A 25,508-nucleotide genomic window follows, 5' to 3' on the forward strand; every position below is an offset into this window, starting at 1 on the left:
AAGGACTTCAGAGGGCAGCCCTGATTGATCTACCAAACAACAAATAGCCAACAGATTGTCAAGCCACCCATCTGAAGCCACACTAAAGAGAAATAAGCTGTCCCTGTCAAGCCCTGCTCAAATTTCAGATTCATAAGCAAAATCAACCATTATTTTTGTTCCAAGCTGAGTTTGGGGGTGTTTTGTTATGTGGCAATACCTGATAAAGTACAAAATACCTTTCCATCTTTCTCTGCCTGATTAATTTCTTTCCATTCCAAAAGATATAGCTCCAATGTTATCTCATTCACCTCCTGAAAAGTATTGCAAATTCCTTCTGAGTAGTGTCTGTGAGGATTGATCTTTGTTACTTAGTGACTAAAACAATTGAGTTACTTGAATATTCAGTGTGGTAATTCCTATACTGTACCAACTTCTACTTTTGGTTTTATTTTAATTCAACAACCACTTATTGAGCGCTACATGCCTGGCAATATGTTATTTGATAACAGTATGTTATCATATTGTGAATAGGCTGTAGACTCCTGCCCTCAAGAAGCAGAGATGTCACGGAATTATCCCAAATCACCTTCACTGTGCTAGATGGCACAGATTTCTGGGATTCAGCCAAGTGCCTGACTAAGGGTTCAAACAGTTTCAGAGAACTTCTTGGAGGAAAATATTGGTCCTTTCTGGTGGCCTCCATGATTTCCAGGAAGAACAGACAGTGACCGGCCAAATATCTGCCCAAAAAATGACAACAAAACTTGAATTGGACACTTAGAAGTTTCTCAAGAAAATTAAAAGTCTGTTTCCTAAATGTCTAGGCTCTAAATTCTTCAATCAACAGCACAGAGTACTGAAGACCCAAGACTCTTATCTCAGAAATAAGCCACGAAGAGCCTATGACCCAAAATATGCCAAAGCCTCATTTCATACATGCAAAATTTGAGAAACACAGTGCAATGGACATGTTCTCATATTCTCTCTGGCCTGGGTCAAGTGTGTGGTCCCAAAAGCACTGTCCAAGGGATAGCATGCATCAATCAAGATTTAATGTTATGCCCTCTGTTTAACGAAAGAAAAAGAAAAATACAATGATTTGAATAAAGTTACACTTTTATAAAATCATTATACATCATTTTATTTATATAGACCATTAACCCTTTAGGGTACAGGGACTTTGTCTTACTGGTCTATAAACGTCAATACCTACGAGTACCTGATCATATAGTAGGTGCTCAACAAAAGAAGAAAATTACTCAACTACTTTGGAATGGTAACTATATAAGGAGCAATAATTTTACCTTCAGTTCAATGTCAGTAAAAATGCAATCTCTCCTCAGAAAATTGTGTGTTTCCTCTTATCTGACAAACAGCACTACAAATGCCAGCAGTTTTCACTTGTCTTAGCTGTCAGAAAACTCTAGGCGAAATTTTGTGCACTACCATAACTTCAAAAGCACAGAGTTATGAGGAAATAGCAGTGTATTTTTATTCATCTATCAAGCAGACATAAGCAAACGCTGTTAGCCTGACTCTCACCACCAAATGTACCTTCACTATTCCTTTCACCTAAAATAACCTACATTTCCCTGTGACGTTCTTGCCCCCCTTTTCCATAAACTCAGGCCAATGAGATTTTATCATATGTACATGCCAACTTAATCTGGCCTTAGGAGTAGAATCCAGAACGGAGCTAAGAGCTCTAAAAGCCAGTGTGTTAAACATTTTTCAGAAGAAAGTGTTAATTGCAAAGGTCCAAAGCTTTTTTTGAGGACCAGATGGACTATATGAACAAGTTGCGTAGCTTACCTATGTTTCACATTATAGAAACATGGGGTGGGTTGTGGCTTCCACAAAACAATTGAAAAACTTGACACTAGGAGTTTCTTGCATGGAACTCGCCTGCTGCTTTTCCTCGGGGAAAGAACGGTTCTAACAGAAGCAAGTAAGATCCTGGGCTCCAAGAGGCAGACAGATGGTAGTGCTGGTCTTCACAACAGTAATCTCACAAAAGCATAAGGCTCAAAATAATTCTGATGTTAGCCGCTGTATATAATTCAGTACTTGTGGTGGTTCACCGATAAGGAATGATAATCTCTTCTCCCTTATAAAAGGGATAAATCTGAGTTTGTTTGCACAGACTAAGGTTACAGAGAAGGCCTGAAGTATAGAAGGCTCATAAGCTTATTTGGTTACAGATATGATCTTTAACTTTCCCTAGCCTGAGAAGCCAAAAATAAACATTTCATAACTTTTAATGTGTGGTTAGCAAATATAGCTGGCCAGTGGTCGTGTCCCTGCAGCCCAGAGTCCTGGACAGAGTCAGCTTAGCTGGATGCCTGTGGCCGCCTGCTTAGAGCCTTCCCCTGTAGTTTCAAAAGAACAGGGTCTTTTTTATCCGCTTAGCTCAGTTGCTATAAACACTTGCTGTATGTTAAATGACTTCTCAGGTCCATCCAATCCGATTTGCACATCATTAGTCTGTGTAGGATGAAATGGATGCCTTTGGATATTTAGTTTTGTTAAATACTGAGCCCTTTGTGAGTGAAAACCCTTCGTATAAAATATTACATCAGGCTTGGCTAACATTCCTGTTTCATGAATCACTGGTACCTCCAAGTTGTCCTTGAAATTTCAAATTCACTGTAGATGCTTCCAGACACGTACAGTACTTCTTTTTTTGTTTATTTATTTATGTTTTGATTTGGATGCCAATTCTGCTATGAACGAGGAAAATTTAGCATCAGAGCAAATGCCCTTCACGTACATCAAAAGGGAAAAGAAAAGCAGCATTGCAGACCCGAAAGGAAAACACTCATCTAAATGCCAGAAAAATTCATCATAGATCCGTGCTTTACCCTGACTTACCACACTGTTATTCAGAGACCATCACTCACCTTTTTTTTACTTCTCATTGGTGATGGCCGTATTCATATCTGCAAGTACAAGTTTTTAAAAAAATGAATAAATAAGCAAAAAGCTTAGTATTTCACATGTACTTGTAAATTTTTCATTTTGATTTTGACAGAGCTCATGCAGTAATTGCTTATAATTACCGATAGGACAGCTGATGGTTTTTTAAAACTGCCTTCTAATTAGAACAACCAGCCGTCAGGGCTTTGAAAGTGGCTGTGATGACATTACCACAATGAGGCCACGGTGAGGCTTTCTGGCCTTTTCTGCGATGCTGCTGCTCTGGGCTCTACCTTTGCTGAGATGTCACGGAGGAAATGAATTGCCACTGCCCCAGCTACACAGAAGATAAGAAGCTCGACAGCATCACTGTCACTTCTTGGGAATACCCCAATATCATTTTTCCTCACCAAGTGTTCCGGCTGCTGTTACCTTATATGTCATCCGGCCAGACGCATCCAAAATGCTCACTACATTCCACTTCCTATCATTCTGCCCTCAGTATTGGCGGTAGCAGATTTTACCTGAGAAATTTCAGAAGCCGTACATGCTTGCAGATGATCGTTCTGTTTTGCAACAGTAACGTGTCCACAACACTTAGGTCAGATTTTTTTTTTTTAATGAAGTAAGTTTTTGTTAACATGAAAGAAAAGGGAGGTTCTTTGATATTTATTGAATGTATTTTACGGTAGGAGTTTAAGATCCGTGTGTGTCTCATTTAAACTCCAAAATAGCCCTGTAAAAAGAGGGTTGCATTATCTTGGCTTTACAAACACAGAAATGGAATCTCACAGGGGCCTTGTTAACTTCTTTCTTCCAGACAATATTTTCAAGAACTCACTGAAAATGTGACAAGAACGGGTAACCACCATGCTGTTGAAAAGTACCGACACTGTGGCAGAATATGTTTTAATCCAAAGCATTTGTTGAGAAACAAGAAATGGGAGAAATTCCTGCATGATAGGAAGTCAATGGGATTGTTGTCTCAAAAAATCAAAACCAGAGGGAAGCAAGGTTTTTCAAAACGTACAGAGGTGAGAATTGCTGCAGAACTAGGCATGGTTGGAAGATCTACAGAGCCAGAATCAAGAGATGCAGGAGGTCACATTTGGCCCTGAATAAAGCAGCAGGTGAGTCTGGAGAACTGCAGGGAGCAATGACTTTTGCACCCTGGTGAAAGCCAGGATCATGGGTACTGAGATAGAAAAGGCAGGACATGGCTCCAGGTAGCCCCATGCCCAAAGCATGTTCCTTAGCCTACCCACAATCTGGAAACAACCTAAATAGAAATATCATCCACAGACAGGGAAAGGGGGACTTCCAAATATCAAGATGACTCATGACTAAGTATCACTATGCTCAACACTACAGAGACGGTAATTCTCCATCAAATAATTATAAATTCATTATGATCCCCATCAAATTCAAAATAGGGTTTCTATGGAACTAGACAAGGCTGTCTGGGATGGACAATTGGAACGACTCACCATCACAAACATCAAAACGTACTGTGAAGCTACGAAGACACAAGCAGTTTATGAGCACAGGAATAGAAGAGACAAGTAGGTCAAGACAACAAACTGGGGAGTCCAGAAGAGGCAAATGTGTGTGTGTGTGTGTGTGCACAGGTGGATTTGTGTGTGTACTAATATGTGAGAGAAAATGGAAATTTCAATCAGCAAGAAAAGGTTGGATTATTTAAAAGGTGCACCTAGCACTTTAAGATTATATTAGAACACTACTAGACATCATACATAAAATAAATACATAAAATCTTAAAAATGATTTAAGTGTTCATGTAAGTAACACTGAAAAAAAAATTTAGGGGTGCCTGGGTGTCCCAGATGGTTAGTCGGCTGCCTTGGGCTCAGGTCATGATCCTGGAGTCCTGGGATCAAGCCCCACACTGGGCTCCCAGCTCAACAGGGAGTCTGCTTCTCCCTCTCCCTCTGCCTCAACCTCTGCTTTGCACTCTCTGTTTCTGATTCTGTATCTCTCTAAAGAATGGATAGATTTTTTAAAAATCTTTAAAAAAAATTTTTAAATAGAATGATGGTTTTTGAATCTTGAGTAATGAGAAAGGGCCTCCTACAAACTGAAGAAAAGAATTAACAGATAAACTACATAAAAATCTTCAAACTTTTTTTGACAAAGATCATAATAACAATAACAATAATAAAAGTCAATACCAAGAGAAAATATTTGCAAGAAAGTTAAAGAGATAAGCAGTACTCACCATTGTATAGAGAGATCTCCCACATAATTAGGAAAAGAAGCAATGATCTTATAAGAAATCAGATAAAAGAGGCACCCCAGCTACTGACTCTGTTTTAGCTCTGGTCATGATCTCCTGGGTTGTGGGGCTCAGCCCCAAGTTGGGTTCCATGCTCAGTAGGGCGTCTGCTTGAAGACTCTCACCCTCTCCCTCTACCCCTCCCCCCAAATAAATAAGTAAATCTTAAAAAAAAATAGACAAAAGGTATAAGGAAAGAGTTCACAGAAAGAAAAACTGCATACTACATATATATGAAATTATGCTAAACCTTAGCAGCAGTCAGAGGAATTGAAACTGAAACAATATCACTATAGTTTTTACTCCTCAGGTTATATAAACTTTTGGAGCTTGATAGCACTTAGTTTGGGGAGGATATGAAGGGACATGTACTTTCATAACCCACTGGTGAGAATTTGAAGTCACTAACCATTTTCAGAGGGCATTTTTGTCAATATCTATCAAAACTTAACATTTCTATAAGCCATATGCATGAATTTTACTTCCATATATTTAGCTTATAGCTTTCATATTTGCTTAAAGATTCATGTGTACGAAAGTTCATTATTGTATTCTTCTAAAGCAAATAGAGCAATCAAATTGATGTCAGAATAATTAAGTAAGTCATGGCATGTCAGTTTTAAGGAATACATTACACTTATGAATAATGTTGAATATCTATATAGAGTGATAAAAAGAGTCACCAAGATAAACTCTCGAAACAATAAATCCATCTCATAATGTGTAAACATTTGTGGTTAAGACCTCATTAAGTTTTTAAAAATGTATGTATGTGAGGGGCATGTGGGTGGCTCAGTTGGTTAAGCATCCAACACTTGATTTCAGCTCGGGTCCTGAGATCAAGCCGCATGGGGTGTAGAGCCTGCTTAAGAAATTTCAACACTTTTACATCTAGGTGATCAACAATTGTGTTTAAAATCTAACATTTGCAGTTCAACTAGTGATGCAATTATGTGGAATCACTTTTTATTTTCTACTTTCAAACCAAGAGAGCAAAATATTTAAAGAAAAAAGAAAACATTGGTGTAGAAGGAAAAAAAGACTCTAAAAACAACTGTGGAAATGTCTCTTTTTCAGTTTAACCACAGCTTTTTACTAGACCTTAAATCATTTTAGCACTCACTCCACGGATAAAATTTCTAATTTTGCTTCAGCTACTTGGATATTTGAGACCAAGTGAATGTGAAGTATGAATAACAAAAAGACTTTCTATCTTGGCTGAGAAAACCATCATGTTCACATTTGGCAAGTTTTCCCAACATAATCTAATATATAGCTAGCTGATGCATTTGACACTTTTCTGTAGAGATAATCTATTCACCAGTGTTATAACATTAAAGATGGGGTAGTCTTATAGTTTTCTCTAAAAAATTAAAGATGGAGGGGTGCCTGGGTGGCTCAGTCAGTTAAGTATCTGTCTTCGGCTCATGACATGACCCCAGGGTCCTGGGCCCCACATTTCAAAGCCCCACATCAGGATCCCTGCTCAGTGGGGAGTCTGCCTGTCCCTCTCCCTCTGCCACCCTCCCCACCTGTGCTCTCTCACTCTCTCGCTCTGTCAAATAAATAAATAAATAATCTTTAAAAATTCAAAGACGGAGTAATCTCTTTATTTTGTTGTAAGTCTAAAAATAGCTTAAAATAAGCTCTTATATGATTTCTGTATCAGCACTCAGATGCTACATAATAACTGGGAGCAAAACAACAGAGAGAGTCAGTCATTCTCTTCCATTTTGCAATCTCTTCAAGAGAAAGATGGTTCTTCTTTAATTCTAACCAGAAGCCATAACATCCTCTTTTTGTTTGTGTGTATTAGCTTTAAGGATCTCCACAATACTCGTATAATGTCTGGAATTAGAAGACATGTGGGAGCTTAAATAGAATGTCAAATTATTTCTCTTCTTACATTTAGATTTTTGAGCTCCTTGTAAAGGATAAAATTCATTTCAACACTACTCACTGAATATTGATCTTTGGAAGCTGCATTGAATGGGCCAGAGGCAAGAACAGGTTTGTGTGTGGAAGGTAGAAGTGGGAAGATTTTTTTAGTTAAGTTAAAGCTACCTGGGGCGCCTGAGTGGCTCAGTGGGCTGAGCCTCCGCCTTTGGCCCAGGTCATGATCTCAGGGTCCTGGGATCGAGCTCCACATCGGGCTCTCTGCTCAGCAGGGAGCCTGCTTCCCCCCCTCTCTCTGCCTGCCTCTCTGCCTACTTGTGATTTTTTTCTCTATCATATAAATAAATAAAATCCTAAAAAATAATAATAAAATAAAATGTTTAGATCCTAATGGGAAGTTTGGAATGAGGCTGACTGATCTTTGAAAGGAAATGGACAGAGTTCGCTACATTCAGACTACATAGTTCAGACTCATCAGTCTGAAATTTTCATGATTATTTTGCGAGAATATATTTTCTAGGTGATTTTTTTTTAATGGTATGATAACGGTATTCAATGATAACATAGACTGAAATGCACAAATTATTTTCCTTTATAGGTCTCTCAGCCCTACCAGACTGAGTTCCAAGAGGATAGGGATAAGGTTTTGGAATCTTCTGAATCCCCAGGTCCTAGTACACCGACTGTTAAATAAAGGGCTGGGGAAATTAATACATTATTGTATCAATCAATCAATCCATTAGAAAGTGATTCAATATACTTCTCCCAAATTCTGACCAATTAGTCTGACTTTATACAAGTCAGTAGATAAACCAATACTTATTAAGATTCTACTATTTATGTAGTCATACACTTGAATATATTTTGGAGAATATTTCAATAGTGCATATTCTCAAGAAGCTACAATCCAGTCAAGTGAAAAGAGAGAATCACACTATGAAACAACAATGAAGAGCCAACACAGGCACCAGGATCTAGAGGGCACAGGACACAGCTGCCTAAAGGCCTGGCATAGATAACCCACCCACAGGTGTATAAGCTAAGCCAGTGCTATTGTTGTATGCCACTGAGATTTGGGGATACTTATCATATGTTAATGGATAATCTAAATACTTTCAATATTCAATCCACTGTAACCTTCTGGAGTTTGCTTTCAAAATTCCCTTATGGTCCCAATCTAACCCACTTTTGTCTCACACCTGACCCATGGCTACCACCTTATTGGCCCTCCTGCTTCCATTTTCCTCTCCCTCATTTTTTGCCACACTACATCCAAAATGATCTTATAAAATGCAAATTTGAATAAATCTCCCAATTTTCAAAAGGCCTGCGAGGTCCTAGGTGGTATATTCCCTGCCTCGTGCCTGGCCTCTCTTGCTCACACCCAAGTCACACTGGCGTTATTTATTTATTTATTTATTTATTTTGCAGTTTTAAGAATATGCCACGTGCCTTCCTTTTTTGGATCTTTGCCCAGATTACGCTGTAGAATGCAATGCTTTTCACTAAACCTTACTTCTTTTATCCTGATTCATTTCTACTTACCTTTCACCCTTAGCTGAAATGCCACATAACAAGCCTTCTCTGACCCTAGGTCTATGATAAGAACTCCCTACTATGTGCTCCCACAGCATCTTGTGTTTTTCCTTGATGTTACTTATCACCATTAGTTATTACGTAGCTGCTAGTGTGATGCAGACTAGTAGAATTGGTCTTCTCCACCAGACCAGGATGGCAGGGATCATGTATCTCTTGCTGACTACTGGATATTCGGTATCTCCAGTACGTTCTGGCCCCCAGTAGGTGGTGAGTAAATGTTGGCTTAATTAGCTTTGAGATCAACTAATGGACTTTTTCAGATTCTTTTCCATACCTTGAAGCACATCAAAACTATCTGAAACATTAAAGAAAAAAAATCTTGCCTCTACTCCTTGTTACTTTAAAATGAGAACTTTACTTTAAAATGATAAAGGAAGATGCATACTTATGTGATATTGCAGCACTTTCCTGCCCTCTTTCACCTGTAGTCCACAAGAGTGTTGGACAAATAACATCTCACTTCCCTGAAACAAGAAATCTACAATTCATTAAATATTTCAGACTTTAATCTAGATCCATAAGTATTTCAAACTTTAATAGATACTTTAGATAGATAGATAGAATGGATGAGCTGATAGATCAAAAGATTGATAGATCAACAGACAGAGAAATAGAGTCAGACAGAATACAGCTAGGTAACCAGTGTAAGGTAACCAGTATACCTAGCTTGGTTCGCTCATACATCTCTGGGTAGTCATCTGGAAGTCAGCTGATCTGGGCTGGGTGTGGTTGAGACATCATGCCTTCCAGCCCAGGCTACAGCTGCCATACCATCACTCCTTCCTTATTCTATTAACTAAAGCAAGTCTCATGGATGAACCTAAGTCAAGGGCCAAAGAAATATGTTCTCTAATAGGAAGAACCATAGTCATGGGACAAAGTGCTTATATACAGGGAAGGGCAAAGGTCAAGGTTTGGGACAAATATGCAATGTACTACAAGATATAGGAAATGCATATATTAAAGCAGGGTATCTGTATACTACCAATTAGATAGGGAAGTGATCTAGTTAGTGTGTACGATTTTTCACAGCATTTGTAAAGAAGTTCTCTACATCATCCTGTTTTCTGTTCTTCAAATACTATGTATGACAGCTTATAAAGTCTTTTTGTTTTACATTTACATATGAAGACATTTATATCCTCATTCTTATTCTAGTGTTCAACTACAAATGGGATAACCATTTTTGTCAATTTGTGGGGTTTCTTTAGATTTATTTATTTACTTACTTATGAGAGAACGAGAAAGAGCATGTGCATGCGTCGGGGGGAGGGGAAGAGGTGGAAGGAGAGAGAGAATCCACAAGCAAACTCCCCACAGAGTGCAAAGCCTGATGCAGGGCTTGATCCCTGTGATCATCACCTGAGCTGAAACCAAGAGTTGGCTGCTTAACAGACTGAGCCACCCTGGTGCCCCTCAATTTGTGTTTTAAATCATAGAGATAAAATTGATCCCAATACTACTCCCCTTCAACTTCATGTCATTATAATTTACTACATGTTTTAAAAATATATAAAATTATATGTAAGTTAAAATATGTATTTAAAGATTAACTGTAAATATCAATCATCTTCTGAAGGAAAAAAGAGTTTTTGTTCCAATGATGATGAGTCTCAATTTATCTGACAGTATGATTGGGTCTGTAAGATGAGGAAGGCTTGGAGCCACTGATCTCAGTGCCCTCACAGAGCCCTGCAAAGCTCTTTGGTGTTCAATTTCTAATAGGTTCCCAAATCACAATGATCCACATACTTTATGATTTCCAAATCAACATAATATTAGCCAACCATGTTCTATCTGCATGACTGGGCTGGGTAAAAATAGTCTTTCTTAACTGTTTTCAGTTTCAATAACCATCTTTGGAATTTATATATTCTGTTTCCAGCACAAATCACTTCATGCTCAATAAAAAACAAGGAAATCTGAGCAACTTTCTCAAATCATTTGCAGTAGAAGGCACCCTAGGTTGAGCCACAAAATTTTATAGCTTGGACAATACATGACATATTTAAAAGACAAATGAGTAGAGGAAAGACCAAAGGAAGCAAACGTATAGAATACTTAAGGATTTTAACCTGAGAGAATGTCAATTAAAGTTCAGGGGAAAGTAAATGACTATAATTAATACCTGTTAACTGCTTTTGGCCTTCAGGCTCACCCTGTCCAATGATGCATAATAATTAGAAAACATTTCATTACCAGCTGGCATCAAAGGATTAAATGTGTGTGAAAGAGCTTTGCAAACTGTAAAGTTATGAAACAAGGTAGCTGTTATTTCCATTATTAATACCAAAAGATGCACCAAGTGGACAGGCCATTGAAACCTCACCAATAAATATTTAGTGACTAATAAACTTTGAATACTATATATATGTATCGTAAGTAGAATACGTGTTGATTGCTCTTCCCATTAGTCACAAAAGCACAAGTCGGATTTAAGATTTGATTGAATTTTCTCTCTAATTTTGTCATATTAAGGCCACCAATTTATTTTTAAGTATAAATTTCTAACAAAATTAATATGAAGAGAGGCTATACTTTTACATTGGTTTAAGGGGAAGGGAAACTTCAAAGTGGTCCCATATATTGATCGTGATCCTTCTCATTTATAAGTTTAAAAAGTGAATGAAACAATTTCATGGTGAGAGAGGTTCAAGCATTACCTACTACCATGCAACCAGTAAATATTGTATGTGGGATTCAAATGAAAGGTCAACCAGATTCCTTTGTCCAATATGCCACTCCAGTGTAAAACACAGTATTAGAGATTTAATTTCATTATATATAGACATGTGAGTATGTATATTCAAAATTAATACTCACTAAAATCAAATTCCATATTAATTATAAAAACAAATGTTTACTCTAAGAGTTTGGAGTCTTCTGAAAGATGTAGGAAAGATATGAAGCAGTGAAACTTTCCATCTCCAGAGCTGACCCACTGAAGAGTAGATCAATAATTGGTTGCAAAAGTTGGGTTTGTTTATTGAGATGTTTTCGCAGGTGACCTGATGACCAAAGCACACCATTCCATACTAAGCATTTAAACATGATTTATTTGACTGGCTTGAGCAGAGTACTCATGGTGGGATTGCTTCATTTAATCATACAAGTACCTTCTGTGAATGAGGCATTTTGCTAGAAGGGAAAGTTACAGGATTGAGCAAGTCATACTACTTGCCTTTAAAATATTTAGATCCTGGGGTGCCTGAGTGGCTCAGTGGGCTGAGCCTCCGCCTTTGGCCCAGGTCATGATCTCAGGGTCCTGGGATCGAGCCCCACATCGGGCTCTCTGCTCAGCAGGGAGCCTGCTTCCCCCCCTCTCTCTGCCTGCCTCTCTGCCTACTTGTGATTTCTTTCTCTATCATATAAATAAATAAAATCCTAAAAAATAATAATAAAATAAAATGTTTAGATCCTAATGGGAAGACATGTCTGTATATTAATAACAACAAACAAAGTTAAGAGGATAGAGAAGAAAGGAGTGAAATTACTACATACCAAGGTTTTCATCATAATTCAAGACAAATCACTAATAGTATTTTAGCCTTGATATTTATAATTACAGAACATATATTTGATTAGGTGGCCTATACTTTTGAGACTCCCTCACAATGAAAATATACTGTTTATAACATTAGGAAAACAAGAAAAGCTGAAAATTTAAAAGAATTGGAAAAAAAATCAAATGATTATTCTTACACTTTTTTACTTTATCCAAGTGATAACAATCTGTTAGAACTTGCGTATGTTCTTATGTTTTCCTTTTTATTTCCATATTACCAAATACTACATGAATTAAGCTGAAAGAACTCAGGACATCATGTGGTATTCGTCTATATTTCTTCTTCCCCATGTCACGACCCATTCATAAGAGTCACTTCTGCACAGAATATAGAAAATTAAAGCAACATTGTGATCGAGTTAAGCATCACTTAAAAATTCTGTTACATATTCTTATGAAAACAAGGCTGTATATATATTTTAAAAGAAAAAAAGGTCCTAAAAAGCAAGTTTGCAGCATACAAAAGCGTAAGAGAAGAAGTTATCTATCTTCTAAGCAGGTAAAGCAGTGAAACGGAAAGACGAGAAAGCAGAGTGGAGGAGGGTAACAATTACCCACGACGGTGTGCGCTGCTCTACGGAGTACACACCTGAAAATTCTAGGTCTCAGTTTGGAAACCAATGATAGTTACTTAGGAAACGACACTTCTTGTTCTGGGAATTGGGAATGCCTACCTGCAGCAATGTCACTGCCTGACTTGTGACAGGGAAGCCTTAATGCATTGTGTATCATAACTCTTCCTCTGGGTTTTACTTTCATTTGTTTAGAACGTTAAATACAGTGTCACAAGAAAATCGGTTGTCTCCATCTAGTCATCACCGTCTAATTTGTCTGTCTGAAAGCTCCTTTATTCTATAAGGGAAGAAACTGCTGTTTAAAAAACAGAAGCCACAGCTCTGGGGCTTAGTTTCACCTCAGCAAAGTTAAGATGTTGAATTACATGACCTCTGAGTCCCTCTGAGTTCCAGATCCTGTAGCTCTACCATCTGGTCACCTCAGGCTATAGAGTTCAGTGAAATACTTACCATGCAGACAGACCCACTGAAAAGTGCTTATGAATAAGTTAAAATAAAAGTACCTTAACGTTTAGATTTTTGCTAGTCTTAGCTAAATTTTTTAAAAGAGCAATACAAGGGTTTACCATTCTCTTCTTCCACACAACAAGGTCTCCCTCAAATAAATACACAGTTCATTCAGTAGACTTGTTTAAATAGTGACTGTCAAAATATCCAAAATTTAGGCCTGAAAAAGAACTCGAGATTTTACTGAGACTATAGAAAAGGAATAACTAACTATAAATACTGTATCTATATCTGCAGCGAATGAACCTGATTAAATCACAGTTACCTTTGTAATAAATATGCCAAAACATGGCAACTCTCCATCAAATTATATTGTGCTCTATTGTAATGGTGTCAGACATGTTTTAACTTGAATTTCAGAAGCATTTACACAGTAATTCATTTAAATTGCTATACCTTGAGATTCTGTCACATTCATGATCATCTACTGTGCACAGAAAATGTAACTACGATTTTCCTTAAAGTAACCAATGAAATGTCAGAAAATGTGACTCTATACCCTACCTCCGCTACCTTCCTGATGCCCACATTAACTCAAATCACCCAACTTATATGTTGTAGTGCAAGTGTCCAGGAGATGCCAAGTTGTGCAGTTCAGTCTTGTTACTTTGATAAGTCCGTATTAGACTCTGAAAATGAAACTAGTTAGAGCACAATCTGAGTGTGAATTATTAGGGGGAAAATAAGATACTAGGGTTAGAAGGAGGTAGGAGGGGGGAAAGAAAATTTTACATGTTGAGACCAAGTTAGACTTTATGTTCAAAGTTCTTAGAACCTATAGCCTGACTGTACAAACTTAGAATGTTTTGCCGAGAATGAGCTAAAATGTAAGAACAAGATTAGAAACCTCGCGACTCAGAATTCTTTGTGCTCCAAGGACACGTAGAATTAGTAGATGTAAGGAAAGCAAGATGGTGGTGATGATTTCATATGTGTATGCATATCTCCAAACTCATCAAATTGTGTGCATAAAATGTTCATTTTTTTGTATAACAATGATACCTCAAAAAAGCTCTTTAGAAAAAAGAAACTTTGAAAGATGGATTTACTTCTTGGTTTTCACCTCAGAAAAATCTGGAAATAATAGAAATAGACAAGAAAACATTTTTTCTTCCTGTTTGTCTAGGGTCCATCACCATGGCTTTCTCTCTTGGTTTTGCAGGAGGATCAAAGAATTGCAATGAGCAAAAGAAGAAGGAATGTGTCCTTCATGGTTCAATAAAATAAATAATATTATAAATTAATATTTGTATAGCACTTTACATTTTACAAACTACTTTTGAAGGTCGAACAATGTTGGGGATTAAACGGTCAAAAACAAACGCACTCTGAGCTGAGAAATATTGAATCATTTTTTGCAGAAAGAGTATAACATCCAATTTTTTCCCAATGGAAGATTAAAAATATTATCAGATTGGTTCCTAAACAAAAAGTTATTATCCTTGCTGAAAGAAGTAAGATATGTAGACCTTCCAATTACTGAAGTGGGACAGCCAACATAAACAAGAAAATTAGGAGAAAGAATGCCATCTGTTGTTAAAAAGTAGAGTCAGTTATTATGCAGAACTTAATAGAAAAACCACAACTTCATCAAAACTAAATTATAAAAATTTGAACTTTGGACAATAACATGAGCAGAGTCTAGGAATAATCTGCAAAAAGCATTATGATCCAATGAAGCAAGAAGGCATCACGTTCCAGTGAAATTGGAAAACAGCAAAGAATTCTTAGCATGTGGGAGAAGATGAACCCAAATCCAAAGAAAAGCGCTCCTTTAGTCTCCATCCCTGAACTCCCTTACCAACTTCTTTACTTTCTTTGTAGAAAAGAACTAGAAAAATTCCAAACTCCACTACTTCACTTCATAGTGGAATAATGTATCTATGTATAGGCTAGCTGTGTCATTATATAAAGTTCCTGTTAAGTAGTATGGCTTTCTCTTTTGAAGTACTGAGACCAATTTCAGTGTGTGTGTGTGTGTTGGTGAGGGGGGATTGCAGGGAGGAGGGAGCTCCTACACCAACAAAAAGCAATTCTCTGGACGCCATCAGTGTGTCTTACAATTCAGCTTAATTCTGACACTATCTCCCCAGAGACAGCATCAACTCAGACAAGTTAAGGGTTCGGTACTACAAGAATGACTCTTCCCATCCCTTCAGATTCCAATTGCAAACCAGGTTATCATTTCTACTTCTGATCCACCAGCTAAAGACTGGGGGTTCTACAACCCCCTCCTTGGACTTTAGATGCCAGTCACAAGCCCAGGTTGGTGCCTGTGTTTCTGATCGACTGGCTATAGGTCAAAGGTCCCCATGACTCAATCCTTGGGTTTGACTACTTTGCTAGGGCAGCTCACAGAACTCAGAAAATCCGTTTACTCGTGAGATGGCTGGTTTGTTATAAAAGGATATAATTCAGTAGCTGCCAGATGAAATATATGCATAGAACAAGATAGGGAGAGGGCTTGGTCCTTCTATGCCCTCTCTGTCTATGCCACTCTCTCCAAACCCCCACTCTCTCCAAACCCTCTCCTTCTGTTTTGTTTTTAATGGAGGCTTCATTACAAGGATATGATTGTTAATTCATCGGCCATTGATGATTGATTCAACCTCAAGCCCTCCCCTCTCCCTGGAGGTCAGTGGGGTGAGACTGACAGTTTCAACCCTCTAATCACATGGTTGGTTCTACTGGTAACCAGCCCCCAGCGGGAAGAAGACCAAATATGTATATTTTATGAATCATAATATCACACTTCTCTTAGTCTCAATTTACCCTTTGTTATCTTTAGAGAGTTCTGCTTAAAGAAGTCCTTCAACTATGTTTAGAGATGGATGTGAACTGTGTGGACATTGGGAGATTCTTAAGAGTTAAAATTTGATGTCTTAAATAAATAAAGCCAACCTAATGAAGTTTAATTCTCTCTGAATATTTTCAATTATCACAAATATAACCACATTTGGTATTCACTAAATTCATGTGAAATCAATGGGGCAGGCCATATTAATTCTACTTTATGTTATTAAAGGAATTTATTCAAGCTCATACAGTTTATAAGTATAGAGAGAAAAAAGTTTCCTTCTACCCTTTTAGGCTCTTCAGTTGGTCTAATAATTAAATTGACATAAAAGAGATTAATAGGAGAAAGACAAAGTTAATTTCAGATATATAGGAGTCCCATGAAAATACGAAATCCAAGGACAAGTCAGGAGGTTGAGGCTTATATGCCATCCTGAGCTAAGGAATGGGATAGGGGCCTGAGACTTCAAAGGGGTGGAGGGTAATTCACAAGACAGAAAGAAGAGCAGGTGTTTGGTAATTAGACATTTGCCTTGCTGTACAGATAGCTCATTTAGATTAAATTATTTCTGGTAATAACTCTCTCTCTGAGCCAGGTCCCCTACATAAATTCTTTAAGGAAGCTAAGGGAGGGGTAAAAGTTTTTCTTGAGTCTACTTGGTCTTGATTGCTTTTTGCTCAAAATAATCCACTTGCCAAAGTGGATTTTTGAGGTCATATATTCTGTTTCTCTTCAGAATCATCATAACCTATTTGATATTAACTGTTATCAAACTAGAACTAGTTCTAAGCAGAGAACTCTTTGCTCTGACCAAAGTCACACTGAAAGTTTACAAATATTTCAGGTAAAAATAATTTAAAGTTTCTCTACCCTTCTATTCAATTTAAAACCCCATTTTTCCCAATAATGCCAAGCCAAATTCTAGGTTTTTTTTAACCATAACAGTTAAATTTTCTGATTTATACCATCTAGGAAATTAACTGCAACACTTAAATTTTCTGATTTGTATTTCATTTCAGATAATATTTTTCATAAAAATAAAACTAACCATTGGAACAATCAGTGTAATTTCTATATTCAAATGACAAATTTTGCCCACTGATTTTTCCTGGATGACATATTAGAAAAGGCTTACATTAGGGAAATACCAACATAAACCCACTGAAGTGGCTAGAATTTCAACAACCAAAAATTCTGAGTTTTGATAAGATGGAGTACCTACACTGTTTGTGAAAATCACTTTGGGAAAATGGGCAGCAACTACTAAAGCTGAACAAAGTAGTACATGCATTGCTGGGTGCTAACAGAATCACATACATATAAATTCCGAAAACCATGGACAGGAAATTACCCAGCTTTACTCATGACAACACCAAACTGGAAATAATCCAAATATTCCAGGGAGGCCCAGAAGGCCAACTCCAACTTGTTACCTCTTTTGTAAAGTCTTGGAACACAGTCACATCCATTCATTTACCCATTGTCTGTGGCCACTTTCATGATGCAATGGCATAACTGAATAGTTGTAAAGAACAAATCATATGACCCATCAGGCCTCAAATACTATCTGGCCATTTGCAGAAGAAATGTAATAACTCCCGATCTACAGTATACCAGCTTAAATGTTTTGGGGGGTATATTCATACAGTTGAATACCCTTCAGCAATGGAAATAAATAAACTGCTACTATGTGCACCAATATTGATAAACCACACTTAAATAATAATAAGTTAAAGAAGAAAGAAACAAATAATCTATACTCTACAACTGACTTCACTTAGGTAAATTTCAGAAGTTAGCAAATCTTTACCTTTTTGACCTTGGATAACACTGAGAACGGGATGGTATTTGTGATTGGAGGGGTTATAAAGGGGCTTCTAGATGATGGAAATGTTCTGATTTGAGCAGTATTTAGAAGTATTTTCTAATAATTCATTGAGATATTCTTTTATATTTTGTGTACTTTCTTAATCTCTATTAAACTTTGCCATAAAAGTACAAAATCTTAAATATAAATTTTACAAAAATGTAACCAGATGAAGAAAAACAAATTTAACAGGTTTCTTTTCCTGGAAGAAGAACATTGCTCATCTACTTGGGGTAGGGGATGAGACCCCCACCTCTAAAGGGATGCGATAGGTAGAATAATGAACCCCACACACACCCATGATGTCCACATCCTAAAAATCTAGAACCTGCAAATATGTTAGCTTAAAGGAGAACAGGGACTTTGCAGCGGTGATCAAGATAAAGAATCACACAAGATAAATCACATAAGTCTTTAAAAGTAGAAAGTTTTGGGGCATCTGGGTGGCTCAGTGGGTTAAAACCTCTGCCTTCGGCTCAGGTCATGATCCCAGGGTCCTGGGATCAAGCCCTGCATCGGGCTCTCTGCTCTGTGGGGAGCCTGCTTCTTCCTCTCTCTCTCTCTGCCTACTTCTGATCTCTGTCTGTCAAACAAATAAATAAATAATCTTTAAAACAAAAACAAAAGTAGAAAGTTTTGCCCAACCATAAACACTCATAAGTGCCATAAAGAAGGTGGGGCGGGGGGAGGTTATATGCTAGATTTACTGGGGAAAAGTAGACCAAATTCAGCTAGGATAGCCAAGAAAGACCAATCTTGGTAATACAGAGCGAGCAAAATGTTGGGGGAAAAAGCATCCAGCTGGAGTACTGGAAGGAAATGTTCCAAGCACAGGGAAGAGTTGCAGCAAAGACACCAACGCAGACAAGATCAGAGGCTTCTCAAGTGGAAAGATTAATGTGGCCATTGTGAATGGTGGGAAGTGAGGACCCAGATCTGGGTGAGGTCTTTTAGACCATGGTAAGGATGGAATTTTATTCTAAATGAACTGAGATAACGTTCTCCAGTTTACATTTAGAAAATTACATTCTGACTAGTGTAGAGAAGATAGTTTAGAACAGGGGAGGAGATGTGAGGGGAGATGGAAGGAAAAGGTATCAGCTGGTTGCAAAGTTCCAATTGAGAACTGATGGTGGCTTGGACTTGGGTTTTAGCAATAGAAATCATCAGAAGTGGCAGGATTCGAGACATTTCTTAGGGACAACTAACAGGATTGTCTGAGAGATTAAGTATAGAGGATACAGGAAGGAGAAGAATCATGGCTATCTCCCAGGATTTTGACCTGAGTAATCAAATGAATAATGGTGATACCCTTGTTGGAGCATATCTCCAGACAAATACCATATATATTGATGATTCAGTTTGGGTCATATATGTTTTATGTGGTCCTTGCAGAAAACCTCCTGTTGTAATCCGAAATTTCATTTTACATTATCAGTCTTATGTTCCTTAATAAGCTTTAGTCTCCCGATTAATGGGTTCCCTTTGTAAACCGCCAAGCTAGTAATGCCTATCAACACCACGCTAAACAACAGAAAACATCACAGTGATTATGCAGTAAGCTGATGTCCGCCACAACGAAAGCCAAAAAGTCAAGCTGAAATACAAATCCACAATTGAGTTTCAGGAAGGCCAGGCTTCAACAAATGTCATTGGGGTGAATTACTGAACAAAATCACACAGAAGGTAAAAGTTGTTGCCAACTGGATTTAAGACATCCTTGAAGACAGATACTAGTAACTGTGCAGGGTTCTATAATCCAGCGCTTGGCTCACATTGTTTCCTTTTTAAAGTATTCTTTCCCCCTTCTCCCTTCCCCTGCAGGATGAAATCTCCCTTTCGTATGTGACCCCATAACACCCTCATCAAAACATTTAATTCACTACCTATTTACTGTCTATTCTTAAGACTTTTATCCCATTAGACAAACTATCCCTGCAATACAGAACAATAACTCAAATAGTTTAACTCAAATAGTTTACCTGGGAAAAAACCCCAAAATATCCAATTTGGCCCTTTTATTTTCACTTCCTGCCAAGCAAACGATCTTGTGATGAATTATGACTTCCCTTGAAGTTTTTCCTATTAGAAAATAATTCTCTGATCATGTTGGTTTGAAAATACAAGTTACATTTCTCATTGTCTTTTTAATTCACTTATCAGTCACCACAAGATGGATTCACTTTGAAAGGGTTATCCAGTCCGGTTTCTGATTTTGCTGACAGTGAATACCCCCTGCCTAGTCCCTTTGGGAGGCAGCCAGCTGGCCTCTGCTGGCAACAACTTGACTCTATCACATCTCATTCAGTTTAAACTTCAACCCTATGAATTGGCATTTCGTGGTTTGTTTCATTACTGATTTACTGATGGATAATAAAATACTTTCTTGTTAAATGGTTGGTTACAAACAATCATTATTTTCCTTTAATTGTTGGTTTTTAAGAGATTCACTGCCTTAGCAATTTTATTATTAAACCAAAAATGTGTACACCAAAATAATTTTCAATTTTATTGTGAGATTTATGGATAAAAAGTATTTTAAATATATCAGTTCCACCTGCACAAAGCTCTTCTGGAAAACTAGTGCTGATAAAAATGATTAATGCTTCTAATACATTGACTGAATCTGTCATTGTACCTGCTTTTCCACTGTAATATAATATTTACAATAAGCCACTGGGAGCCAAAAGCTCATGTCTTCCATTGTCTTTATTGCTTCTTAGACATCTCTCCTTTGATCATATTCTGTAGCCCTGAGAAGTGCGCCACACTGTAAAATACATGACATCAGAACTGAGGACTTCACTGCCCTCCTTCCATGCTGCCTTCTACCCATCCAAGCGCTCTATCACTCACACGTGTGCATGTGGGCACACACGCACACACACACACACACACACACACCCTTCCTGATCATCTTTATAAAAGTATTATAGGCAATCAGCATGTTTTTACATTTGTGTGCATCTACCCTTGCTCCCTAAATGTTTAACTGAAACAGACTGTGATTACCAGCGCCAGAACTGGGATATTCCTGGTTCCTTCACAAAGCTGCCTGGGCTAAGTGGAGCTGGGCATCCTTTCTACTGGATCCTCATCTCTTAGTGCTCTTTTCCAGGAAGAGAATATGTGGAATGGATGTGAAGCCAGAAGGATTCATTTAAAATCCTAGCAGCGGTTCTTTTTCCTTTAAGGAGCTGGTTAAAAGGGATTCTGGCCAGAATTTTCTTGAGAACTTTCAAACACACTGAAGAACTTAAGTTTGCATTTTCCAAAAATTTCTTTTCTTGAAGGAGTTGATTTCTCATGATCCATTTTCTCCTTCACACCTCACCTTCCAAACTAGGGTCTATTTTGAATGAGATACTGGAGAGCTAACCAGCGATGCCTAAGAAGAGCATGAGCTCCCTCTCGTGGGGCTTAGAAATCACTTCTGAAACTTGAAGCTCCAGCCGCTCAAAAAATTGGTGAATTTCTCAAGTCTCGGACTCCAAGAGAAGGTGTGGCATCTTGTCCCGTCCTCACTAATGCATCAATCCCCATTTTGAGCTCTGTTTAGTTGCTGCCAGAATTTCTCTCGACTCTTCAAATCCATCCTAGAACCATGATTATGTATTACAAAATTTAAACTTTCATAATGTGTTTATAAAATTTATTTTGTTTTTTGAGATCCGTAATTCAGTTGTGACCAAAAAATGGACCATTTGCTTTAGTAAATTTACATTTCACAGAGTACAGTCACATAACATGATTTCATGCGAACTGTGTCATAACTGAAAATGTGGTCTTAAAATTCTCAGTGTCAGGTGTGGAGTCAGCGGGGGACAAATGTGAACCTGACTCTTTGGGCACCAAATCGAACTTTCCTTCCATCCCGCTCAACCTTTGCCCTTCCACCTTTACAGTCGTGCTGTTTCTTCCGCCCAGGGGACTCTTCTTCAAGCTTCAAAGTCTCATATCATTGTCTCAATGCTTCCTTCTTCAAAACTTTGAAGCCAAATGTATAATCGCAAAATTAAAACAAATCATCTGGCTTGGAAGCCAGATGTTTCTAATGTGAAAAATGTGCATCAGTTAACACAAATACCTCTCTCCACGGCCATAATATTTTTAACAAAAATTTAAGATAACTATGGTAGGCATTTGGGGACAAAGTGTTTGAAAACAAAGTCTCCCCAAAATTCTGAACATAAGGTTTCCACTCCAGTATCCTTTTCATGTCTGATAATGCAGAAACAACTACTGAATCTGAGGGAAACTATGTCAAAATCTCATTTATCCAAACCAGGTCACTGACTGAATCTTAATCAAATGATAAATGATACCTGTTACACACCAGGAAACGCATTACAGGGCTCATTACAAAGAGATAAGTGACATTTTACTTATCCCCTTATTTATCCTGTCTAGTTTGTATCTACTTACAACCAGAAAGCAATATGGAGGGCACCTGGGTGGCTCAGTTGGTAAAGCGATTGCCTTTGGCTCAGGTCATGATCCTGGAGTGCCAGGATCTAGCCCCACATGGGGGTGTGGGAGCTCCCCGCTCAGTGGGGAGTCTGCTTCCCCCTCTGACCCTTCCCTGTCTCATGCTTTATCTCTCTCTCATTCTCTCAAATAAATAAATAAAATCTTCTTTAAAAGAGAGAGAGAAAGAAAGAAAGCAGTACGGAGTCTGAAAACCAACCTTCCATTTACTGACTGTGTCCTTGGATGAGTTACTCATCCTCTCTGAGACTTGGTTTCCTCACATGTAAAATTAGGGTGACAATACAGCTTACCTCATGAGGGTTGTAGGAGGATTAAATGATTCAATTCATGGAAAGTACTTAGTATCTGGCACAGACTAAGTAGTCCATAAATATAATTCTTAGTAGTACATTAATATTGTTAATCTATAAGCCGTATAAGTGCCTCATTTCTTGCTACTTTTGTCCCATTCCTGGTATCTAAACATCTTGCCTAGTTTGGGGTTTTTCTTTTTTTAAAGATTTATATATTTATTTGAGAGGGAGAGAGAGCACAAGTGGGAAGGGCAGAGGAAGAGAGAATCTGAAGTTGACTCCATCTGAACAAGGGTCTCCACACGGTGCTCGAGCTCATGACCCTGAGATGACGACCTGACCCCAAACCAAGAGTCAGTTGCTTAACCGGCTGCACAGTCCCAGGCTCCTCACATCTTGCTTAGTTTTGACCTCTCTTGGCTCACATACAGTTGCCCTGGTCTTTTACACTTTGTTCTTGATCTTTTTTCCCTTCTATCATCCGCTCTGGCCCTCAGTAGTGATGATGGATGGGGCCCAGCTGCGCCTTCCTGCTAAGCTGACTTCCATTGCCCTGATCACTGGTCTGGCCACATACTCCCTGGTCCAGCAGCAATGCCTAATCCTAACTATACATGTGCCACCTCAAGCGTACTACTCCTATGTTCTATAGAAAATTAGGACAAGGATATGGGTACTGACTCTCAAATTCAAAGTCTCTGTTTGGTTAGCAACCCTTTTCCATATTTCTCAGACATCAGCCATCCAATGTATTAGTCAGATCAAGAGAAACCCAACAACAAAAAGTGTCATTTGGTCATTCGTTTTTTTCACCCATTCATTTTTTTAAAAAATCTATTTAGGTACAATGGAAGATGAAAGAGACTGCTACAACCAGAGAGATTTCTGCATCTGGCCACATTTTTTACAACATTATTCACAAAAGCCAAGAGGTGGAAGTAACCAAACATCCATCGACAGATGAATGAAGAAAGAAAATGTGATACATATATAGGATGGAATACTATTCAGCCTTAAAAAAGACAGAAATCCTGTCATACGTGACAACATGGAGAAGCCTGGAGGACTCTAGGCTAAATGAAATACAACAGTAATGAAAAGACAAATACTATATACTCCACTAATATGAAGAATCTAAAGTAGCCAAACTCATAGAAACAGATAGGAGAGTGGTTTCCAGGGGCTGGTGGGGAGTGCGAAAGGAGGAATTGTTGTTCAATGGGTCAAGAGTTTTCCAGAAGAACAAGTTCTGGACATCTGTCCAACAATAATATAAATATACTTAACATGACTAAACTATTTTAAAGTTCTTAACCATTTAAAAAATGGTTTGGGGCACCTGGGTGGCTCAGTCGGTTAGGCATCTGCCTTCATCTCAGATCCTGATCCCAGAGCCCTGGGATGGAGTCCCGAATCAGGCTCCCTGCTCAGCAGAAAGCCTGCTTCTCCCCGTCCCATTCCCCCTGCTTGTGTTTCCTCTCTCGCTGTCTGTCTCTCTTGTCAAATAAATAAATAAAATCTTCTTAAAATATTAAAAATTTAAAAATTGTTCAGATGGTAAAAATGGTGTTATATGTTTTAATTTATTTTTTTAAAAAGGACTGCTCAAATCTTCTTCAGCATTCTGTGTATGTGCATGTGTGTGTTTTCTTCTTGCTAACAGAAGTGAGTAAACTGCAGTGTCCAATCACCACAACTCCTCCAAACAAAGCAGCCTGCCATGACAAGTTTAGTTTGGGTGATGAAGGGGCAAGAAATTCACTCATGGAGATAACCCAGCTGAAAGAAATGAAGGATAGTCGTCTCCTTCTCCCTCCTTAGAGAAGAACTTACAGGTACCCAGAGTAGACCAAAGATAGACCCCTAGTGCCACAGCACGAGGATTCTATATAAGTGTTATTACATATATGTGATTGCAGTCCTCATTACTAATGATAACATGTGCAACTGCTTGGTAAACAGTAAAGAGAATTTCTATCCTATAATATATTCTACACCAGTGTTCAAGCTGCCTTCTTTTCGGTATGCCCAATAGAAAGCTTCAGGCATCCATCACCCAAAAGCCTCTCTCTCTGTCTCTCTTTGTCTCTGTCCCTCTCTCTCTCTGTCTTTCACACATACACACACTCCTATCTTAAAGTTTAACATCTCATAAATCTTGGGGGAAAAAAAAAGTCTATTTCACCACTGTGATTACATTGCTGAGCACTTTTTAAGTTTGGGACGGTTAATCCCAATAATGGCTTGGCCCATTTTTGTTGATGTTCTTGCTATCTGTGCTAATGCCAGACATGCCTATATTCATTTTCTAAAATGAGACACTTCCAATTTGTTCAACTTCCGTGTTTCTTCTTGAGTCAAGACAGTAGGCAGGAAAGTCATTATCAGTATATATCACAAGCTGGAATCTTTGGAAATGCAAAAGTCATTTTGTAAAGTTCTATTAGTTGAATCTTTCTGTCTTTATAAAGCCTCAACTGTAAATACGGATATTTTCTTACTGTCTTGGAGACAAATTGCATTCTAGATCAGTAACCTCAGAGCACATGGCAGCTTCATAAATTTTTAGAGCTAAGTAGCAGGGAATCTGCAAAGTCCTTTACACATTATCTTTTAAATTCCCTACAGTAAGCCTATGAAACTAATTATTAACCTAATTTATGAATGATAAAGTTAAGATTTAAAGAGATTACATAACTTACCCAAAGTTACATAGTAAGTAGAAGA

This window comes from Mustela erminea, chromosome 12, assembly GCF_009829155.1.
Source record: "Mustela erminea isolate mMusErm1 chromosome 12, mMusErm1.Pri, whole genome shotgun sequence".
In the NCBI taxonomy this organism is placed as follows: domain Eukaryota; kingdom Metazoa; phylum Chordata; class Mammalia; order Carnivora; family Mustelidae; genus Mustela; species Mustela erminea.